Source organism: Pinus tabuliformis, chromosome 8 (genome assembly GCF_031772625.1).
Source record: "Pinus tabuliformis cultivar Carrire ecotype Pingquan chromosome 8, CPIR1, whole genome shotgun sequence".
NCBI lineage: Eukaryota > Viridiplantae > Streptophyta > Pinopsida > Pinales > Pinaceae > Pinus > Pinus tabuliformis.
In genome coordinates, this window is record NC_142294.1 from 819383376 (window position 1) to 819406750 (window position 23375).

A 23375-nucleotide genomic window follows, 5' to 3' on the forward strand; every position below is an offset into this window, starting at 1 on the left:
ATGAATAATCAACAGAGAAAAATACAACCAAAGTTCTGACGTTGAATCTCTCCTCTGGCTGGGCAAGCAGCTACATATGTCTTGCAATGGACCTTTCTCTCTCAGACTTCCGGCAGCATAACCTCCCTATGCTCCAAGACTCTTACTATCACTCAAGACAAGCATTATCACTATTACTCAAAAACTAGCTTGTCAAATGCATGAGCACAGACTTTTATGGATGGAGAAGGGGAAGAAAATACAATGAATCAAGACACCCATTATGGATTGGCATTATCTCCAAAAAGCCGCTGTGGATAGATGTAAGGGATAGATGATGACTCTCGACATCTAGAAGATGAGCTTTATCCTCAAAAGACTTCATGACTTGAAGGGAAAAAACATCTGGGCGTGCGTTTGTTAAAAATCTTTTCCAAACTTGGTTAGCGCGGGTGTTACTCTAAGACAGAGTGCCAATGGTCGCACCTTCTTTTGAGGATCTCATTCATTGGCGCGGGTAGTACATTGTTGACCCGCGCTAATGGAAAAGGGCACTTTTCAAGGATATTTTGCAAGAGGTGTCTTCAGGGCATATGAAGTCCATACTTAGGGGAACATAATGCAAGTGTTTTCAAGTTATGTCACTGCTCACAGGTCCCGGAATGAGTCCTCCAAAGTACGGGAAAGGGGTAACAGGGACGGTGACCAATGGTGACAAATTACTGTGTAACAGATGCCCCCTAAAGCATGAGGCCCGAGAGAGAGAGAGGGGTGAAATGCTTTACAAGAACACATGTAGCTGCCGCCAAGATTCTGCATCGAGAGATACAACTGATAGCTCAAGTACATGATATATGTGGTATGGTCGTAGCCATCCATAAGAGAGTACATAATAATCTAGATCCATAGTATGGGCACAGCCATCTGGTTAGGATCAACAAATCGACTCAGGTATGGTCGCAGCCATCCAGTGAATGAGTCATGTAACAAGAATCACGCCTGGATTACAACAGACAAAATCCAGGGTCTTGCGCTCCATCTCGACCAGAACAAAAGTACAAGTTCAAGCAGGCGAATATATGAGCTGAAGTCGAACATGCATGAACATTGTCTAATTACCAGTCAATATTGAAAACTGTTAACAGACGCGAGAGGTACCACCAATAATGACAATGGCCCTCAAGGTACTATAGGTACAATCTACGGCGTGCGAATTAGTGATCTGGCGTCGAACACCCGTAGAATCATTCAATCGAAGGCCAATGATGAAAACCTCACGTCGAACGCGAAGAACCTGCCATTGAGGCATGCAAGCTCCAAGGCACCGAAAGGGAGTCTCTAGATCAGCTTCCTGGATAATGAGCTGAAGTCGACAGGAAGTGACCTTGATCGAAGGTGGGCCATAATGTTTCCCACATCATCGACACGAGACAGAGAGATAATGTTGTGAATCAGGATTATGTGAGCTATCAGGGGGAGGTTGTTTTTCTGCAGAGGTCAACTTCTCTCGAACATATCGGCGGCACGACAGTGGAATTGGCAGTATTTGACATCAATGGATCAGAGGTCATGGTGACGAGGCAATGAGCAGATGAGAGGTCAAACAGGATTACCCAAATCCACGGAGGCAAGTGAAAAATGAGATGAGATATCCCCACCCAGACACGAAAGCAGACAAGTGCCATGTTCAAGAGCGACATACTGCCGACACGACAATAATTATGGTTCCATTTTTCCCCGCCATTTCTGGCGAGTACCCCAGTTATTTTTAACAAGCTTGATGGGGATAGCATATGCTTGTGAGGCATCATTTTGACGGAATCCAATGTCATCAGGTTTTAACGAGTCTGACAAAGGAAGAACTCAGCGTCTTTTCATGTTTAGAGAGTTTGAAAAAACAGCAGAAAAGGAAACTCCAGGGGTGTCCTTTTTCATAGAGTTGTGTCTCGTGAGCCCGAAAAAGTATAAAACAATGCTCGAAAGAACCGCCCGACCATTACGATCGAGGAGTACTTTTCATAAGTAGTGATTTTGACCTGAAAAAGTAAAAAAGCGATCGGAATCACGTCGATTCGAAACCGTTAACGAACCTGAAACGACAAAGGTCCGCCGATCTTTTCGTTTTTACACAGTCGGAAAAGAGTTTAAAGACGACCGCCTCTTATTTACGTTTAATGAGTCAAGAGGGATAACTCGGCAATCTTTTCGTCTTTAAACGGTCGGAAAAGAGCTGAAAGTAGACCTCCATTTTATTCTTTTTAACGAGTCAAAAGGGAAAAAATACTCGGCAATCTTTTCATATTTTAAATTGTTGGAGAGGTAAATCCCCTCTGCGGACAGAGGCGATCCCACTAGCCCAAAATGGGTCTAGCAACAATCAATTAACGCTACCATGCAAGTTCCTAGTTGCAAACTGAAAGTGGATTATGAGAACCAACCTGGAGTCCAACGCTAGTGTCGTAGAAGAGTTGATACTCCCGTTCCCTTGCTCCGGTAGGTCACGATCCTCACGATCTCCGTGAATGGATACCTGCACATGCAAAGAACGAAGCGAATACAAGCATAAAATCCACTAAATACAACTATATATCAGTCAGAAAGGATATAGATCAAACATTATCATAGCGAACAATAAGATCAGAACCATAATGATAGTCGTTCATTAATGAATAATCAACAAAGAAAAATACAACCAAAGTTCTGACGTTGAATCTCTCCTCTGGCTGGGCGAGCAGCTACATATGTCTTGCAATGGACCTTTCTCTCTCAGACTTCCGGCAGCATAACCTCCCTATGCTCCAAGACTCTTACTATCACTCAAGACAAGCATTATCACTATTACTCAAAAACTAGCTTGTCAAATGCATGAGGACAGACTTTTATAGATGGAGAAGGGGAAGAAAATACAATGAATCAAGACACCCATTATGGATTGGCATTATCTCCAAAAATCCGTTGTGGATAGATGTAAGGGATAGATGATGACTCTCGACATCTAGAAGATGAGCTTTATCCTCAAAAGACTTCATGACTTGAAGGGAAAAAATACTCGGCAATCTTTTCATATTTTACAAGTCAGAAAAGAGCTTAAAGGAGACTCGTCCTATAGGAACGAGTGGTATAACGGGTAGCAACTGGTTCCGGTAATGGCAGAACTGCTCAACACATATGATGGTCGAGAGGCTGGCTAATAAAACCAATCATCGTTGCGGTTCCTCAGGAAAAGATAAACAACCAAATGAGAGCATATGATCGGCCAAAGAGATGGTGGCGATGGAATGAAACAACCAAGGCTCATCTAGCAGAACTTAACGGATAAACGACAATGGGTATGGGTTCATTTTTACACAAACTTGAACCATGGAGAACTCTGCTTGGATTCAGTTTCATTTTTACACAAGCTTGAAACGAAAAACTATGCTTGTTATAAGTTCGCGTGCCCCCAGCATGATAACGCAAATCGAGGTACATGCCCCCCAAGCTTCATTGCATTCAACGAGGTGGATGGAATGAAGGTTCACTCTCGAGATCTATGAAAGACTCGACTTATATTTTACGAGATCTTAATCAAAAGACTCGATTTGGAAAAGGAGTTGTTTCATTTTTTAAGGAGCTTGACATAGGACAATGAACTATGCTCCGACCAAACCTAGTTTCATTTTTTAAGGAGCTTGACACAGGAAAGGAACTATGCTCCAACCAAACCTAGTTTCATTTTTTAAGGAGCTTGACACAGGAAAGGAACTATGCTCCAACCAAACCTCATCATAATGAATAGGAAGTCGGGGCTTCCAAGAGTGCCACTCCCGGTGGAAGGACAACATCTCGGAAGTCAGGACCCAATGCCCCCAAGACACTATGCAGGACGGCGGCATCACTGGATACAGGCACAGGATAAGTGGCCACGTAGTTGATCTGTGGTGGGGCAGATGCAACTGGTGGATGAAAACTAGGAGGGGATGACAACTGCGCAGGAGGCACCCGGGGACTAACAAACGATAATTGATCGATAGTCACAATTCTTCCATCGTGTGGAAAGCAAACCACACGGAAAAGTGAAGGGACAAGGGCCCCCATGGCATATACATAGTCACGACCAAGGAGAAGATTGAAACCTAAAGCACCTTGGGTAACCGATACGTCTATATAGACGGTCTTGCCTCCCAAAGTAATAGGGAACTTTGGAAGGATCCCTAATGGTTGGCTAGTTCCTCCGTCAAAAGCCATCAGATTCGGTGCGACTGGCACAAGCTGTGGGGAACCCAACGCTTGCCAAGTAGTGGTAGGCATAAGACCAACAGATGCACCCTCATCCAAAATAGTGCCAGGTATCGCCTTATTATAGGCGTGTACCATGACCCAGAAAGGCACATGGGATGGAAGGCGGGAGGTAGTCAAATGACTCCAGTCAAAGGAAACAACTGAACTACTTGGTGGGGGAATCATATGATTGCCCCCTTGCTCTAAAGGGACCGAAGCAGGATTCTCAGGAGCAGCTGGGATAGGAGAGTCATTTCCGGACTCAGGAGAATCTGAGGAGACGAGAAGAACATGGGATTGATGCTCTTCCGAAATAGAGTGATCGGGTGGTGAACTCGAGTCGACACTCTTTCTGACCAATGGTTGGTCTAGAACAGGCTGGGCACAGCCAGGTTCGGGAAGAGGGGCCTGGACAAGAGAAGAATGTGAATCAATCTCTTGGTCAGCAGGGGGACGATTTGCGACTACAAAGAGACGTTGATAACCAACGGGAAGTTGGGATGAGGGAGCTGTAAGACTTTCCAAGACAACAGAGGCTTTATCCATGAGCGGACAAAGGTGAAGGGGATGATTGCCTTCACAAAGTCTACAGGGGATTCGAATCTTCCCTTTTCCCTTACCATTTCCAGCTGATAGGGTAGCATCGCCGTGAACTTCAGAGGACGATGAGGGGCGGGCCGGATCACGAGACCATACTTCTAAGACCTTGGGAATGCCAGGAAAATCGCAAAGAAGATGGTCCTCCTTGCACAACCTACAAGGAAATTTGACCTTCCGCGGAGGAGCAGAAGGTGGCTCGACTTGAGTTGTACTTTTAACCTCTCGCTTAGGAGTCTTCTTCTTCTTCTTCGTCTTCTTCTTCTTCTTCTTAGCCACCTGGTTACTTGAATCTAGACTTTCGCCAGGCGAAGTAGAAGATGAGGACGCAAAAATAGGCGAAGAAGGGGAGAGGTCCACCTTGGGATCAATGTGATGTTGTTCGGGTGGAGGAGATGGTGGAACAGGAGTCATCACACTCGGGACTACCGAGGTCGAAAACAACCATACGGGCAAACCGATGGTTAACCCAGGCAAAGACAAAGTTGCCATATACGGAACACCGACATTTCCAAAAGAAGGAAATGGACTAGGGTTTCCATCCGGGGGAACACCTTGGCCGGTAGATTCAGGGAAGGATGCCATTGAAAACGAGAAAGAACCCTACTCAAGCTAACGCAAACAAGATCTAACTGGGTAAATGTGAATCGTGGCCGAATAAATTTTAAGACGCGAGGACATAACTTGACCTTTTCATTTTTTAAGAGTCGAGAAAAGGACAAAAAGATGACTCTAGTCTCCTTCGAATATTTAGTGAGCCCGAAGTGACAAAATGCTCAGGTGAACCTTTTCTTTTAGGGAGTCCGAAAAGGATCAAAAGTGACTACTCTGGAGAACTAGGCAAAAGGTTTACCAAACAATCCGTAAAACTGCTTATACACCTTGGCAATCAGATGAAAACCAAGGACTTCCCGTACGGCAGTCAATCTTCCCGAATGCTGTGTTCAGTGCATTACGGCTTGTAAGGCGGTAGACACGGCTTCCTGTGGATAAAGGATGATAACCTAGTGGGGTCTCCCCTATATACGCGACGGTACGTGGGAGCTCAAGTCCGTGCTAGACCACTATCGAGTCACAAAAGGAGGAATCACCCAACCGTAATGTGAAACAATAGTGACTAGGTTTAACGACGCCGGAACACGTCTCTAGCCTAGACCTCTAGAATGTATGCGTTAGGTTCCAATGCGTTGTTAGATTCATTCAGTTCATTTTATGGTTGATCTTTGATTAGGTTTCGATTTTCAGGCTTTACCGTATGTAATATCTCAAAATTTCCTAGATGCAAACTATATGCCAAAATATATCATTTCATTCGACGAATGCTAACTACGAGAGAGTTGAGATCTTTCAATCGAACAAAATGATCATAAAACAAACAATGATAACTCTAATGCAGCTAATGGCAATAAAAGAAACTTTTCTTTAAAGTCATTAATCACTAACAACAACGAAAAACTTTAATTTCCATTAACTAATATAATGCAAAAGAGATTGTTCGTTTTTCTTTTATTGGCAAAATTCACTAAGTAAATTTTGAGAGATACGATAACATAGAGCAAAAAAGCAAATTTCACTCAATGGACACAATCAAGTCTTTGAAAAGAAAGGCAATCCTTCAAACCAAGAAAAACTCCAAAATCTCAATGAGCCATGTGATCTAGGCTCAAAATGAAGCCATATGGAAATCAAGCAAAAAGAACTAAATTGCTCGAATAACCCAAAAACAAGCTTCAACAACCACCAAACAGATGCAAAAGAGTATCCAAAAAGTTGACTGGATCAAGAGAAGACCGAAACAGAAACTGGCAAACACCCAAAGTATGCAAATGTAATCTATGCACACTTTTCATTCATATCCTGAAAATGAGAATTCTAATTATGCAAGTGTGATCTAAGCAAGAAAATTCTCAAACACACGATGATTCTAATGTAATCTAAGAACCAATCAAGTGCAAACCAAGAAAAACGGGTGAGAGTTCCAAAGATCATAAACTAAAAAAACTCAAAGGCGATTAACACTCATACACAATTTAGCCCCCCCCCGGCGAATGAGGGGGAAATTTTTTTGCAAAAACAAAAGCAAAAAGATTGCAAAATTGTGAAAAGATTGAGACAAACCTCCAAGTAATGATCAAAGGAAATCAAATTAATAATTTGCCAGAAAAAGACTCAAAACCAGTCAAAAAAGACTCTGATACATTCAGATGATTGAACAAAATAGGAAACCCAAGCTTGGGAGGCTGTAAACAAGCAAAATGAACAAGTTCACAGGGTTGGCGCGACTATCAGGAAGAAAACTGCGCTAATTAAGGATTGGCGCGGTCTGTCAATGTGCAACCTGCGCCAACTGGCGCGACTGTCAGGCCTAAAAACGCGCTAATCAAATTTGCCGACTAAAAAAATAAAAAACCAACAGTTCACGGCTTGACTAACAGAAACCAGACAGATCAAATATACAGACAGGCAGACCAAGCATAAAAATCCAGCTCAGAAAACTCATCTAAGCAAGCAACCAAGAGAGATCAAGGTGCATGACAAACTCCAAGCTGTTTGGTTCGTAAACCAAACCGGAGATTGACTGAAGTGGCGTTGATCTACTTCGCTAATGCAAAGCAATAGCGTTTCGAAGGCTGCCTGGCCGTACTTCAGGCTCCGTCCAAGGTTTATGAATCAAACAACAAATAGCTTCTCCCCAGTGGAGTCGCCAAATTGTTGGAGAGGTAAATCCCCTCTGCGGACAGAGGCGATCCCACTAGCCCAAAATGGGTCTAGCAACAATCAATTAACGCTACCATGCAAGTTCCTAGTTGCAAACTGAAAGTGGATTATGAGAACCAACCTGGAGTCCAACATTAGTGTTGTAGAAGAGTTGATACTCCCGTTCCCTTGCTCTGGCAGGTCACGATCCTCACGATCTCCGCGAATGGATACCTGCACATGCAAAGAACGAAGCGAATACAAGCATAAAATCCACTAAATACAACTATATATCAGTTAGAAAGGATATAGATCAAACATTATCATAGCGAACAATAAGATCAGAACCATAATGATAGTTGTTCATTAATGAATAATCAACAGAGAAAAATACAACCAAAGTTCTGACGTTGAATCTCTCCTCTGGCTGGGCGAGCAGCTACATATGTCTTGCAATGGACCTTTCTCTCTTAGACTTCTGGCAGCATAACCTCCCTATGCTCCAAGACTCTTACTATCACTCAAGCAAGCATTATCACTATTACTCAAAAACAATCTTGTCAAATGCATGAGGACAGACTTTTATAGATGGAGAAGGGGAAGAAAATACAATGAATCAAGACACCCATTATGGATTGGCATTATCTCAAAAAAGCCGCTGTGGATAGATGTAAGGGATAGATGATGACTCTCGACATCTAGAAGATGAGCTTTATCCTCAAAAGACTTCATGACTTGAAGGGAAAAAACATCTGGGCACGCGTTTGTTAAAAATATTTTCCAAACTTGGTTAGCGCGGGTGTTACTCTAAGACAGAGCGCCAATGGTCGCACCTTCTTTTGAGGATCTCATTCATTGGTGCGGGTAGTACATTGTTGACCCGCACTAACGGAAAAAGGGCACTTTTCAAGGATATTTTGCAAGAGGTGTCTTCAGGGCATATGAAGTCCATACTTAGGGGAACATAATGCAAGTGTTTTCAAGTTATGTCACTGCTCACAGGTCCCGGAATGAGTCCTCCAAAGTACGGGAAAAGGGTAACAGGGACAGTGACCAATGGTGACAAATTACTGTGTAACACTAGATGACATTCCTAAAGTTATGAAGTTGTGACCTCCGCCCCCAAGCCTGATCTAGAGCCCTTCAGCTAGTTGATAGGGGATTTATTAGCTAATTTACTGGCCTTTGGCCTTAACCAAAATCAGTTAGAACATGGATTGAGAACAATTGGAAACCAAAAATTAAAGGGGAGGTGGTTTCCTCCTTTGTTGGGAAGGGTTTTTTCACCTTCTATTTCGAGCTCAAGGAAAACATAGACCTAATTTTCAGAAGTGGCCCTTACTTCATGGGTCCCCAAGGGTTGTACTTGGACAAATGTAAGCCTAACTTCAACCCAAACTGTGACATTCCCACGAAAGTCCCAGTTTGGGTAAAGTTGCCCTACCTTCCTCTCCATTGCTAGAATGACACAACCTTTAAACTCATTAGTAATTCTCTTGGAAAATATATATAACATCCTCGATTAAAAATTCACGTAAAAAATATAAGACCAAGGTCATGGGACACATATTCCAAGATGAATGGTAGGAAAAACATCCTAGTGGGTGTTCATTTCAGTTTATTATGGTTGAGGAAATTGGCAAAGGCAATGGCAAAGGCGTTTGAAAAGGAAAGAGGCATTAATTGGCATTTTATTTATGAAAATAATGGAAATTAGGAGAAAAGGAAGGTGAAAGGTCACAGGTTGCATGTGAGGAGGAAAATGAAGGAAAATAATTGAAAATTGAAGAAAATAGAGGCCTCATTAATAAAAAAGGCTTCCGAGGATCAGTTCATTGCTTTTGTGAGTCTCAGCTTTTGTCAGTTCAGTTTTGGAGATCTCATTCTATTCTCTCTCTTTCATACTCTTGCACACCTAGAGTTTTCTTCGAGAAATCTTGGAGGATTGTGGCATACTTGGGATTTAGAGCAAGAAGACAAAGGAAGAGAAGGAGAGTGCAAGAGGACATCGAGATCAACAACTACAACAAGTTTTGTTTGCAAGTATCAAGTTGCATGTATGGTTTCCTTGCTAGTTTTGGCATGCATGGCACATACATGTGGTTTCTTGGTTATGATCTGTCATTTACATGGAGGATTGCCTGGATTGACAGTGGTTTTGCCTAGCCTTGCCATTTCCTGGATAGCCATGGTGTTGTGGTTTTTTCTTTATTTTATGGTTGGTTCTAATGTTCCTTATGTTTGTGGGTTGAGTAGTTAGTCCTAGAAGCCTTGGTTGGACAAACGCTCTGGATCTCAGCGGAAATTGTGGGTTGAGTTACTAGTCCTCGAAGTTGGGTTGGAACAAATGCTTTGGAGCCTTGTACAACTTGGATGGAGACCAATCTGGTGATGGTTAGTGATGTTTGGCTGGCCATGAGGTGGAATCATTGGTTGAGGGTTAAGGTGGTTTGGCCTATGAAAGCCCTTATTTGGTTTTTCTTGGTTTATTCCATTGAGATCCCACATTCATGCTTAGAATATGGCACGAGGGTGACTAGCTGAAAGAAATATTTGGTTCAGCCCAGTCTATGGTCAAGTGGTATGTGGAAGTCCCTGACTTGGTTGGAATTTTCATATGTTAATAAGAGGTATTTTCTATTGTGATATATGAGCATATGTATTGATTATGATGGTGACATTATGGTTGAGTTGCCATGGGTTATATGTTGGTTATTAGCTAGTTATATGATGTATATTATTTATGGATCTTGACATGTTTGATGAATATGTGATTGGTTATCGAATAGATGACCGAATAGATGTTACTAAAACTAGTATGAGAGGGCATTAGACCTTCTTGACGATTCTCAAATAAGCATGAGATCCCTATGTTCAGATCTATTGTTATGACATGTAGATTACATGTTCTTGATGTGTTTAACGAAATGTCTGTCATGACTAGTAGGGGTTAGATCAAGTACTTATTCAAGTGTTTACATTAGTATCCTTGTTTCAATGTTATTTGTCATTCCTGGAAGTTTCATGACGTTCTGGGCAGTGGCCTAAGACCTAGCCTGAAAATATGGTTCAAAATCCAGGGTCGTTGGCTCATAACTGCCTAGAAAGTCCACAGTCATTGGCATGCCTTGTTGTGGGAGCAACTGGAAGGCCTTAGTCACATGCATGGCTTGTTATGGCAGCAACTAAGGGTCCAGATCACCAAAATGACAAGTTGTCTCAGGGGTTAAGCACCTGGAAGGGTTGATTGCTTCTTGAAGGGTTTGTAGCTCCTGAGGAAGGTCAGATTGGTTTGGTTTTGTTAGTTCCACTTCCTTAACTGTACATGGGGGGTTGAATCACATCATAGTAGGCTCTCGTCACATGTTTACCCCATGGGATCAGTTAACTTGGGTAAATGTGGGAGGAGGGTGTTACAGGATGGTATCATAGTGGGTTTCGTACTCTTTGGGTGGTGTCTGGTTTCCGTTCCCTTTGGGTGATGTCTGATACCACAAAATGCTATCAGAGCATGGTTCAACCCTTGGACTGGATGGGAAAAATGTGGTGTTCATGCATGCATGTGGGTTGTATATGTGTTTGATATGTATGTATGGTTGTGGTCATTGTTACAATAGAAGTTACTGATTTTGTGGTTGGGATTTGCTCTTCATGAGTACATGCCAATTGTATATGCATTTGTTATGCATGTCAATGTATATAGGTTATTGTGCATGAATTTTTATGGTGATTGTTATGCATGCTAGGTTAGATATGCAGTGTGAGGTCGTTGTATGTAGTTATGTCATCATGATGTTGTTGATACGATATGATGTTGATATGTTGGCTAAGATAGAGCAAGAGATGTAGACTATTAGAGCGAGGTTGCAGCACTAGACTTTGGGGTAAGAGAAGATCGTCATACATGTATTATATGTTTGGCATGTAAATATGTCAGTTAATGGATTATTATATGCATTAGGGTTACAAACATGTTTGTCATTCTATTGTTGTTGTGGTTACATGCATGATAGATGCTAGTTGATTAGTGTAGTCATATGCACATGTGTCGAATAGTCATGAATGATAGTAACCTATTGTTGTATGCATTGTGGTCATATGCTTGTTGATTATGGTCATTGCAGCTAAGGTCTTGATGTTATTATGTTTTGTGCTAATTTGGATTGGCCTGTGCAGATGATTATGGTTATGACATTAAGGTATAAGTTAATGTATTGTGATATTATGTCCAACTAATCTAGACTGTCTGTGCATATGTGATTGTTATGCATGAATGACAATTTTTTATGAGCTTATGATGTGAATTTTTTTATCATGCTAATCTAGATTGATTATGCAGACAAGATAGCCTCCCCTAAGATACATTGAGGTATGAATTTGATTATATTGTCTATTGGGTGTTTGAGTGTTTGATTATGTCGTCTATTTGGTATGAATTTGCTTATGTCGTCTACGTGGTGCTTGAATAGTTGATTATGTCATCTATTTGTTGTTTAAATGTTTAATTAATTGCATGATATGAGCATGTATCTATAAGATTGCATGAAGAAATAATATTGTTTTAAGATGATTGTACTAACACATATGTGTTGAGACAGTTGATATGTACTTGAGTGTAAGTAGGTGATAGTTGTAGTATTACATATTATGACTGATGAATGTGAGTTGATTGTTGGTTACTACATGGTTGTTAGACTTGGTAAAGGGTGATTTCAAATAAATATATATGTTGTCTTAATCTTTTGGATAGGGGGCTGACATGTGTGTTTAGTTACAAGGCAACGTGATTGGCACAACAAGCTAAGATAACCGGCATATTGTTATATTTATTTATACATTAATTATGTGTTTATGGCAGTATGATACAGGGATTTGCATGGCAAAGAGATTGCCATGAAATCTTAGAGAAGAATAAGGTTGAGCTTTCTTTTGGATGTATTGGGAAGCCATGGGGATTGAGTCATGGTGTTTGTTTCTAGTCTTGTGCTTTTGGTCTTTTTGATTTGTTGTGCTTGATTTGAGGTCTTGATTGCGTCTACTAAATGATGATATCCCTTTGCTTGTGGTGTCATATTGCTATTGGTTTTTCATGGTTCTCTTTTGTTTGCTTCTTCGTCTTGCCTTTTATATTTTGAGGGCATTGGGAATTGGTTGGGGAAAGAGAAAGTTAATGGATCTTGGGGAGAGTTGAATGAAACTCAACAGGTAATGTAAGACCCAGATGAAGCTTGGTGCATGTAAAGGGCATCAGAAGGAAAAAGTATGAAAAGCAATTGGATTGGTTGGGTCCATTGGAGTAAATGGATGGTGGTAGGGCAGACATGAGAAAGGTAAAGTAAATGGAATTAAGGCATCAGATGCCATGGATATGTTGGGAACTGTTGTTCTCAATGTTGTGCATGTGTTTGCGCGAATAAAGGAAGTTCTCTTAAACTTAACCTTAGGTTATCTGGTAATTACGTTGTGATGGTGATTATGTTGATGTCTCTATATGTATACATGTATGTATGTATGTCGTTGTCTAACAGGTTCGTCAGAGATCATGATTGTTTTATGCTAATTTTTATATCTATATATGTATGTATGTATGTCGTTGTCTGACAGGGTCATCAAGAATCATTCTTGTGAAGGAATGATTGCTTATGCAGGTGAATGGCATGAAGAGGTTCTTGGTCTTATGAGGAATCAAGTGGGAATAGTAGCTCAGAAAAATCTATGAGGTTAGTATCATGTGGATATGAATTGATATTACGTGATTATACTATGTCTATGTTATGGCACGGAATGTTGAGGGATACATCAGCGGGATGAAAGCAATGTGATTTGCAGCATGTTGGGGCAAGCATGGATGGTGGAAAGACATTAGAAGCAAGGTTGCCTGGTAAGGTTAGTGTGGTCTTAGGATGTGCAGTAATGATGTTGTGTACATGTAGCATATGTAGTATTGTGTACATATAATGTTGTGTGCCTGTTGTATATATGGTGTTTTGTGTATATTGCATATGCAGTGCCAGGTATAAACAATGTTGTGTACATGTTGGATATGCAGTGTTGTGTACATATTATATTGTGCACATGTTGGATATGTGGTGTTGTGTGCATATGGTATTGTGCGCATATTTTATATGCAATGTTGTGTACATATGGTGCTATGTCCATGTTGTATATACAATGCTATGTACATATGGTGTTGTGTGCATGTTGTACATGTGGTGCTATGTATATATGGTGTTGTGTGCATGTGGTGTTGTGTACATGTTGTACATGTGGTGTTGTATACATGTCATTCACGTGGTGTTATGTACATGTCGTACATGTGGTGTTATGCACACATTTACAGGTCGTGTGGTGTACATGTGGTGTTATGTACACGTTGTGTAGGTGGTGTCGTGTACATGTGATGTTTTGTACACGTTTTGCATGTGGTGTTGTGTATAGGTGGTACTGTGTACATGTTGTACATGTGGTACTGGTGAACATGTGGTATTGTGTGCATGTCGTGCATGTTGTGTTATGTTCATGCGGTACTATGTATGTGCATTGTGTAGTCGTGGCATCATGACATGTGTATTTGTTGTGTTGTACCATGTGTACGTATGTGTATTGTGTTGTACGCTAGATGCAGGAGTATGTATTGTGTTTTGTTGTACACCGGGTGTAGGTGTACATGTCATTATGTATATTAGGTGTAGGTGTATGTATTGTGTGGTGTTGTACATTGTGTGTGGATGTATGTGTTGTGATGTACATTGTGTATGTGTACGTGATTGAAGAAAACTGTTGACACCTAATCCGAAACGGATGGGTGAACTGGACAGTCATCTAGAAGATGAACTGATCCGTTTTTATTTTTGTATATAAACATGAGTTACCTAATGAATAATATCAATCAGTTTTCTCTCTTGTTCAATGTGGAGTTACCCTGGCCTGACATGGTATCAGAGCACAGGTCCCAAAATAGTGTAACTCATGCTGAGAGCTGCTCATACCTGAGCGTTTCTGCCTCTATCCTTAAACTGCGCACTGTCCTGAGACTGCGCTCCTCTGCCCTGAGCACTGCCAACGCTTCTGTTCATATTCCATAATTAAATTGGTGCCTAAACGTTGGTTTCTCTGCGCCTCATAATGTCATCTAATACCTCTGCCCGTTGCTTGTCCAGCTTGTAACGCCGTTTCGAACCCTCACACTCCAATCTCTCATATTATGCTTCTTCAAATATTTATTTGTCAGTACTTCAAATATGTTTTAGAGAAGGCGCTCTCAGAGGTGACAGAAATCTTTACGATTTCTTCTAAACCTCCTAGCCGCTTGAAATACCTTCAAACCTGAGAAAGCTTATCTTTCTCGCATTCTGCCCCATGAAGTCAAGTTTTCTCGATGCTGCATATTCTGGTTTTCAGAGTTTGTAAGTCAGAGGTTCGAGTCACGGCAGGGGTTCTTTTAGGGATTTTCCCTTCTTAAGTCGCCCGATTGTGTTTTGGCAGCGGTTCTTTTGTGAATTTTCCTTTATCGGTCGTGAGTTCGAGTCTTCGCGGAGGTTCTTTCGTGAACATTTTCCATTCTTAGAAAGAAAGCTCAAAGGAGAGCCGTTAATCATGTCGGATCCAAAATACGCCTATCCATACCCTGCTCCATGACCACCCCCACGGACAAGAATAGCAATATTGTTCCCGTTGAGCAATATCTGATCAAGCTTTGTTATCCTTCGTCCTTCAGATGTTATCTCATACTCCGTATCGTCTTCAAGCACCATGTTAACATAAACATCGAAGTCCCTGAGAGTGCCCACAAGCTCCTTGTCGCCTTTCATGATGACCCATATCTTCGAATCTGTGCATCTGTCTATCAGCTATGAGGGAAGCAGGTGCGAAGGATTGTGAGACATCTTCGGCCTCTGCAATGAATTAAGTGCTTCTGTTTATGGGCTCTACAGAAAGCAACTACGATCGGAAGTAATTTGTATTTCCCAATTTCTGTATGCAGTGAGTATATACTCAACTTTTGTTTTCCTTTAATCGGCAGCAAGAATGATCAACGCAGAGTACACGGCGGAGGTTAAATCTTGATAATCGAGTGCAAGACGTCGTTTTTGTATGCTTAGATTTTTAAAGCTTTCTGGCCGTCGCTGTATTTGTGGATTTATAAGGGCAGAGTTTGTGGATTTATAAGGACCCAGTTCATGAGTTTTGTATGCTTAGCTTTTTAAAGCTTTCTGGCCTTCTTCTTGTTCTGATTGTGATTTTTTAGTGAATGTGGTGCTGGATAGTATGTGCACATGTGTGCATACATTATTGTAATGGGCAGCAACTGACATTTATATATGTACATTGAAAACTCATATAATGTTGCAGCATTTATATATGTACATTGTTTAAGGGGGTTGAGCCTGTCTACAAATCATTTGTTTCACAGGATTATAGTTTTTAAAGACTTGGAGATGCTGATGAAAGGATTTAAAATCATCAGCTTTTTGATTTGAATGCCTATGCACAGTCTTGTTCATTCAAAGCAGTTGTAATTTTGCACAGTTTGTTTTTATGCTGTATTGAAGCACAAAGTGTTATAATATTTCAATGAAATTCTGATGCCTTCTGTCACACATTAAAGGGATTTGAAGGCTGTAACGTAAGGAAAGTTTTTTTATTAGCAGAGATATTTTGTTACAGTATGCATTCAAGAGAAAGAAGAAGATATTTCAGAGGCAAGGGGGGCAGACACCCTCAAGAAGAAAAGGCAGACTTACATTGCATTCGCTGCAAACAAAATGGATCTCATGATGCTTCTACATGCAAGCTACCATGGGAAAAGATTGAGCAGAGAAGAAATCAGCAGAAAGGTAAAACTGACGACACAGACAAAGGTAAAGCACCTGAATCCGCTCACTATATTGAGGCACAATGTAACATTGGAGTAAATGAAGATCTGTTTAATGCTTCACTTACTTCTTCGAAAAATGACTGGTTGCTTGATTCAGGAGCAACCTGTCATATGACTCATAGGAAAGATTTTTTTGAAGATTTCACTGATAATGTTGATGGAGCAGTATACTTTGCAGATCAGTCAAAAATCAAGCCATCAGGGCTTGGCACAGTCAGGCTTAAACTGCCTAGTCTTCCAGACTTTCTTCTGGATCATGTTCTATATCTCCCACAGCTCAAGAGAAACTTGCTGTCCCTGGTCCACATCCGCCAGCAAGGTCACTCCATTCATATGTTTGATGGAAAGCTTGAGGTAAGAAAGGCATCTGACCATTCACTTGTCATGAGGGGTATAGAAGAAGAAAGACTTCTTAAACTGCAAGGAACCTCTGCTCATGCACAACATTTTTCATATATTTCTCATCATGATGAAGGTACACTTCCATAAAGTTTATTATGGCATGCTAGATTTGGACATTTAAACTATGATAGTCTCCGCTTGTTGAAGAAAAATGGTGTTGCTGGTTTGCCTACAATTCCTAGAAAACATAAACAATGTGATGCTTGCATTCTAGGAAAGCATAGCAAACAGTCTTTTCATGATTCACATTCAAGAGCACATAGGAAACTTGAACCTATTCATTCAGATTTATGTGGTCCAATGCATGTTCCTTCTGCAAATGGAAATAAGTATATCATGACATTTATTGATGATTACACCAGAATGTGTTGGGTTTATTTATTGAAGAACAAATCTGATGCTTTTCAAACATTCAAGAATTTCCATAAGTGGATTGAAAATGATGCACAATCTCATATTGGGTCTATTCGCACTGATAATGGAAAAGAATATACATCAAATGAATTTGAACACTATCTTCGCCAACATGGGATTAAACATCAAACAACTGTGCCTTATAATCCTCAACAGAATGGTGTAGCTGAAAGAATGAACAGAACAATTTTGAATATGGTACGATCCATGCTTTTCTTCAAAAATGTAAAGACAATGTTTTGGGCTAATGCTGTTCTATGTGCTGCATATATAAAGAATAGATGTCCATCTAGTGCTATAAGAAACAAGACTCCTTATGAATTGTGGTATGGACATGTTCCTTCGGTAAAACATCTCAGGATATTTGGTTCCACCTGTTATGCTTTAATACAAAAGGTACATAGAAACAAACTTGGTGCTAGAAGTCGTAAGTGTATCTTCCTGGGGTATTCAAACACATCTAAAGCATACCGCCTCTATGATGAAGTAAATAAAAAGTTTGTTTTATCTAGAGATGTCATTTTTCTTGAATCATCCAAATCTGACAGTGTTGTTGAGCGGCAACTTGATCGCTTGGATAGATTCACAAAACCGAAATCATTTCAAGAGTTTGATAATCAGATTCCACATCTTGAAGGGGGGATTCCTATACTAGATCAACATGTGGAATCTTCTTCTGAAGAACAATCTCCCCTGCATGACACTCCAACAACGGATGATGCTTTAAGTGATGTAATTGATAGAATTGGGAGACTTAATCTTGATTCAGTCCCAACTCAATCAACAGAACAGCCTGGACCATCTCAGAAAGGTCCCCCAAAGTGGCTGACAAAGACACTTGAAAGTGTTCATCCTGATGAAATTGGAAAAACAGGAACCAGAAATACAAACCGACAAGATGGAGGTGATGTAGATAACTCTAATTCATCTGTTGATATGGATGTTACTTATTATTGTGAATTGAATTTGTCTACAGATTTTGAACCAACTTCCTTCAAAGAAGCTGCTTCTCATGATGAATGGAAAGAAGTGATGCAGAAGGAGTATGATGCCCTCATAAAGAATGGCACTTGGAAGCTGGTTGATCCTCCATTTGGAACCAAACCAATTGGCTGCAAGTGGGTCTACAAGAACAAGTACAAAGCTGATGGCTCACTTGACAAGCACAAAGCTAGGCTTGTGGCAAAAGGTTTTGCACAGAAGGAAGGGGTCGATTATGAGGAAACTTTTGCTCCCACAGCAAAATGGGCCACCATCCGGACACTCTTTGCACTAGCTGCTCAGAACGGTTGGAAAGTCCATCAAATGGATGTAAAAACTGCATTCTTGAATGGAGATCTAAAAGAGAATGTTTTTATGTCCCAGCCTGAAGGATTTGCTGTGAAAGGACATGAACACAAAGTATGCAAACTTGTGAAGTCCTTGTATGGCCTTAAACAAGCACCACGAGCCTGGTATGAAAAACTAACTGAGCATCTTCTGAAACTCAAATTCAATCATTTTGATCTTGATGATGCAACTTTATTTGTCAAGAAAGTTGGCAAAACAGTTGTATATCTTGTGGTATATGTAGATGATCTTTTAATGACAGGGAACAATGAAAGCTATATTGCATCCATAAAGAAAGAATTAGGAAATTTTTTTGAAATGACTGATTTGGGCTATGTTCATTACTATCTTGGCATTGAAGTAACCCAACATCCAAAGTCCATATTTCTTTCTCAAAAGAAATACATTGGAGATTTGTTAAACAGATTTGGCATGATAGAGTGCAATCCCCTTTCTACTCCAATGGAACAAAACTTAAAGCTCACATCTATTGAAGGAAAGGAATTTGAGGATGCAACAAAGTATAGACAGCTTGTAGGAAGTCTCATCTACCTCACTACTACCAGACCAGACATTTCATTTGTTGTTGGAATCCTCTCCAGGTTTATGCAAAAGCCTTGTGAAGGACATTGGTCTGCTGCAAAAAGAGTTCTAAGGTACTTGAAGGGAACTCAAGACCTTGGAATCAAGTATACACAGGTGGACGACTTCAACTTGATTGGATACTCTGATTCAGACTTCGATGGAGACAAAGAAATTGGGGTATCTACTTCAGGATATGCTATGAGTCTTGGATCAGGAGTTGTCTCCTGGAGATCACGCAAACAATCAGTACCAGCAGATTCCACAACAGAAGCAGAATACGTGGCAGCAGCTGAAGCAACGAAAGAAATTGTGTGGCTCAGGAAAATTCTTGAAGATTTGCAGGTAAAACAAATACAATCAACTCCACTCATGATTGATAACACATCTGCAATAAAGTTGGCCAAGAATCCAAAGTTCCATGATCGTACTAAGCACATCAATACTAAATATCATCTGATCCGACATCATGTTGAGGCCAAAACAATCCATCTCCGTCATTGTTCCACAAACGAGCAAATTGCAGACATCTTCACCAAAGCGCTTGGAAGAGAAAAGCTTGAAAGATTCAGAACGATGCTTGGACTCACCAACATCCCTTCAGATTAAGGGGGGGAATGTTGACACCTAATCCGGAACGGATGGGTGAACTGGACAGTCATCTAGAAGATGAACTGATCCGTTTTCATTTTTCTATATAAACATGAGTTACCTAATGAATAATATCAATCAGTTTTCTCTCTTGTTCAATGTGGAGTTACCCTGGCCTGACAAAAACAAAAAGGCATTGGGTGCTTTCAGGGTGTGGCAACCAATATGGTGTGTGTACAAAAGGAAAAAGGATGTTAATGAAAGTGGGATGAATGTGGTGACATACTAGTGAAATGGAGGTGATATAATGGACATAATAGTGAAAGTGTAATGGAAATGAACGACATTTTCAAGACTCAACACAGGTATGCTACCAGATAGACGAGGAGCAATTACCAGATGGAGGATACAAAATAGGGGATGGGGGATCGGGAATAGGGAATCGCTTCATCAACCCTTACCTTATAATATTTTACCTCCCACCTATAGAACCCCAATATTAGTGCTGCTAGCATAGAGATCGTCATGAAGCCCTTTCCAACAATACTATGTATGAATCACAATACTATGTCTGAATCACGATTTTCTATCATGAGTATAGGAGGAGGAAGATGTTACAACCCAAATTATTGTATTGAGAGGGATTATGTCATTTGCAACAAATAGGTGATGGGTTTACACTATTTTTTAAGTTCTTTTGAGTTGAATGTTCATGGTATTTTGTTATTCTAGAGATTAGGTTTTGGGTAATTTGATTTATTTTTTATTATGATTAGTGCAATCATGTACAAGAACCAGATGTAGGAGCTTTCTCAGAGGATCTGTTTCAATCTGCCTTAGTATTTTTTCATACGGGAAGGGCACGATCACGCCCCTCATTTCAAGGTGATGGCATTTTCAATGGCGAAACTTTCGAAAGCTCTAAATTTTATACCATTTTGCGCTAGGTTGAGCATGCGGCTATGAAAGTTTCTCTTAATACTCTCTCAAGAAGAGGTCCCTCACAGTCTCTTGCTACAAGAATCCTAGTTAGTAGACCATTGTTTATTTCTTTTTCCTTGTTGGTTTTGATATTAGATTGAAATCAATACAGAAGCAAAAGTATTATCATTTAAATTCCCTAGGCACTATCGCATTAACATTGTCTCTTGTTGTAATTTTGAGTCCCATTGACCTATGAACAATAATGCAATTTCTTTCTATTATCATTCATTTCCCTTGCCCATCCTGAACTAGTTTTATACTTGTTCAAACCTTTAAACCCTCTGGCGTGGTACCTGAATGCTCGTGTTAATGAAATTTGTATCTGTAAATTTAGCAAGGTTGTTGAACTTGCCCGACCCAAAATGGCCAACACTGCATTGAAAACAATACATAGCTTTAGCTTTGTTTAAAGTCGTTGATGCCTATACAACATATTACAAGTTTAACTGGATAGGCTTGGGGCTGTAAGATGTAACCCTTGTCACACTGTGAAAACATCCATGTTTTAATCCTTGTAAAAGCATCATAAATTGGACAAACTATAAAAAGGAGAAGGGAAGAGAGATGGTTTTTTAAGCCTCTGTTATAATATCAATCCACCATCCAAACTAGGTTGGTTTTCATGAAACAGGTGGGCATAATCAGTGGTAGAGCATTCAATTGGCTAGAGTTGCAAGTCCTTGGTTTGATTTGTAGCATGTCCAAGTTTTAACACCTTCAGCCATTTTTGGCAGTTTTAAAGTCAGATCAAATAAATTTCAGGGGAACCTTATCTGCTTACATAGAAGTAGTATGTCTATTTGTAGCATCCATAGAATTTTAAAAACAAGGTGGTCAGCTCGGTTCTCTTAGTTGATAGAGCTATATGATGTCTATTGTTGGTTATATCTACATTTAGAATTGAACTTGAGTAATTCCATGGCACTGGAAGAATGCATGAGAGACTAGAGTCTTTATTTGGACATCTCCTCTGTCCTAGTCAGTTGACTTAAGGGATTTGAAATTTGGCCTATGGCACATGAAACTGAACCTAACCCAAGAATTTGGAATTGTGATCAGTAGTTAATTATTTCCACTGGTAGCAGCAATTGTGGGTGAACCTCATGTTGCCTTAAAACTTAAAAGTAGACATGTTTGTTTTGGAGAAGGGATAAAATTAACAATTATCCAACCTGTGTTGCATATACATCCTATGGAGGGCACTCTATTAAAGAAGGTGGGACTTTGATTATTGTTGGATTTACACTCAATGTAGGCTATGAAATCTACTCCATAAAAGACAATGCCAACATAAAAGTTCATTATTGTTTTTTTTAAAGAGTGGAGGCCATCAAAGTTGAATATGACATTGTTCCATGAAACTTTGTGAAAAATCTGTGGAAATTTATAATTAAAATGTCAAAAGATGCTAAATGTAACACACTTATAAATGTTAGTCTAAATAAGTAATTTCTAAGATGTGTTTTGATTTATACGACGAAACTAGAGTGTGCAAAAATCTATTACAAGAGATGGCCCAAAGGGCTAGGGTGTCATTACCAATATATACAACAATGAGGTCAAGATTGAGAGATGTGCCAGTGTTTACGTGTTTTGTGGAAGTTGTTGGGATGACCTTTCAAGGTGAAGCTGCAAAGTCAAAGAAGCAGGTTGAAAAGAATTCTACAATGGTTGTGTGGTCATCCTTAAAGAAACATATATTTATGCACATTACACATATGATTTTCACTACAATGTATCTAATTCTTGGGTTGGTAATGTTATGCCCATTTTTTATTGTTTGTGTAGATACTGGATATTTATATCATGCCCATAGTTGCAATGAAACTTGAGCAAACATTAATACCCATAGCTTTCAACTTTAAATTGAGAACATATGTGAAGCCCCTAGCCCACTTATAGTTTCAAAAACATTTCAGTGGGTGAGGTTACTCTAATTTATGTGTCTAATGGCCTCAGGAAAATACGAGGGAACCTCACTAATGGAGGTTTTTAATATTAATTTCTAATGAGGTGAACATAAGTGTTGTCTACGAAGGAAATTAAAAAGCGAGTGCTAATTGTGAAATTAACTTTAGTGACATGGCCTTTGTACTTTCCAATTAGGATGGGGCAAGGGAGTTTGGGAGCTAATATTTCTTCAATGCTAAGGATCCTTGAAGAAGAATTGTTGACAAGATAGACTAGAAAGCATTCAAAAGTTCTTTTTTCAACTAGACCTTCAAGGTAATGTTTCTATAAGCATTAGAGTCTAGACATCATGGGACATGACAGTGTGTGCAAGGCATAAATGCAAAGAACAAGGAAGCTAGTTGTAGAAATATTTGTGAAGGAGAAAGATTATCACATTAATAGAATCTCATTATCATTTTTTAACAAGAATATGTAGTGATCTAGGTAAATTTTATGTACTAGGGTTTGTGGGGATTAGGGTTGAGGCTAAGATGTCCTTGTGTCAACTAGAAACTAAATCAAAGTCAAACAATGTATATTGTAATGAAAAAATCAATAATTAAAACACAGTACTAAATATAATGAACGTCCTTGAATAAATTGCTTCAGTCAATAGAATCAATGTGATTTCAGTTAAATCATACCATAGTAGTTCATATAGTTTTGTCTTCAGATAAAGAACCAAGTTATACACATGAAGGTTTCATAC

The 23375-nt window shown here is 39.9% G+C and overlaps 1 pseudogene; it reads right to left on the minus strand.

Moving 5' to 3' along the window:
- Positions 1–14928: 14928 nt before the first annotated feature.
- LOC149238106 (sm-like protein LSM5 pseudogene) lies at positions 14929–15471 on the minus strand (annotated as a pseudogene).
- Between the last annotated feature and the right edge of the window lie 7904 nt (positions 15472–23375).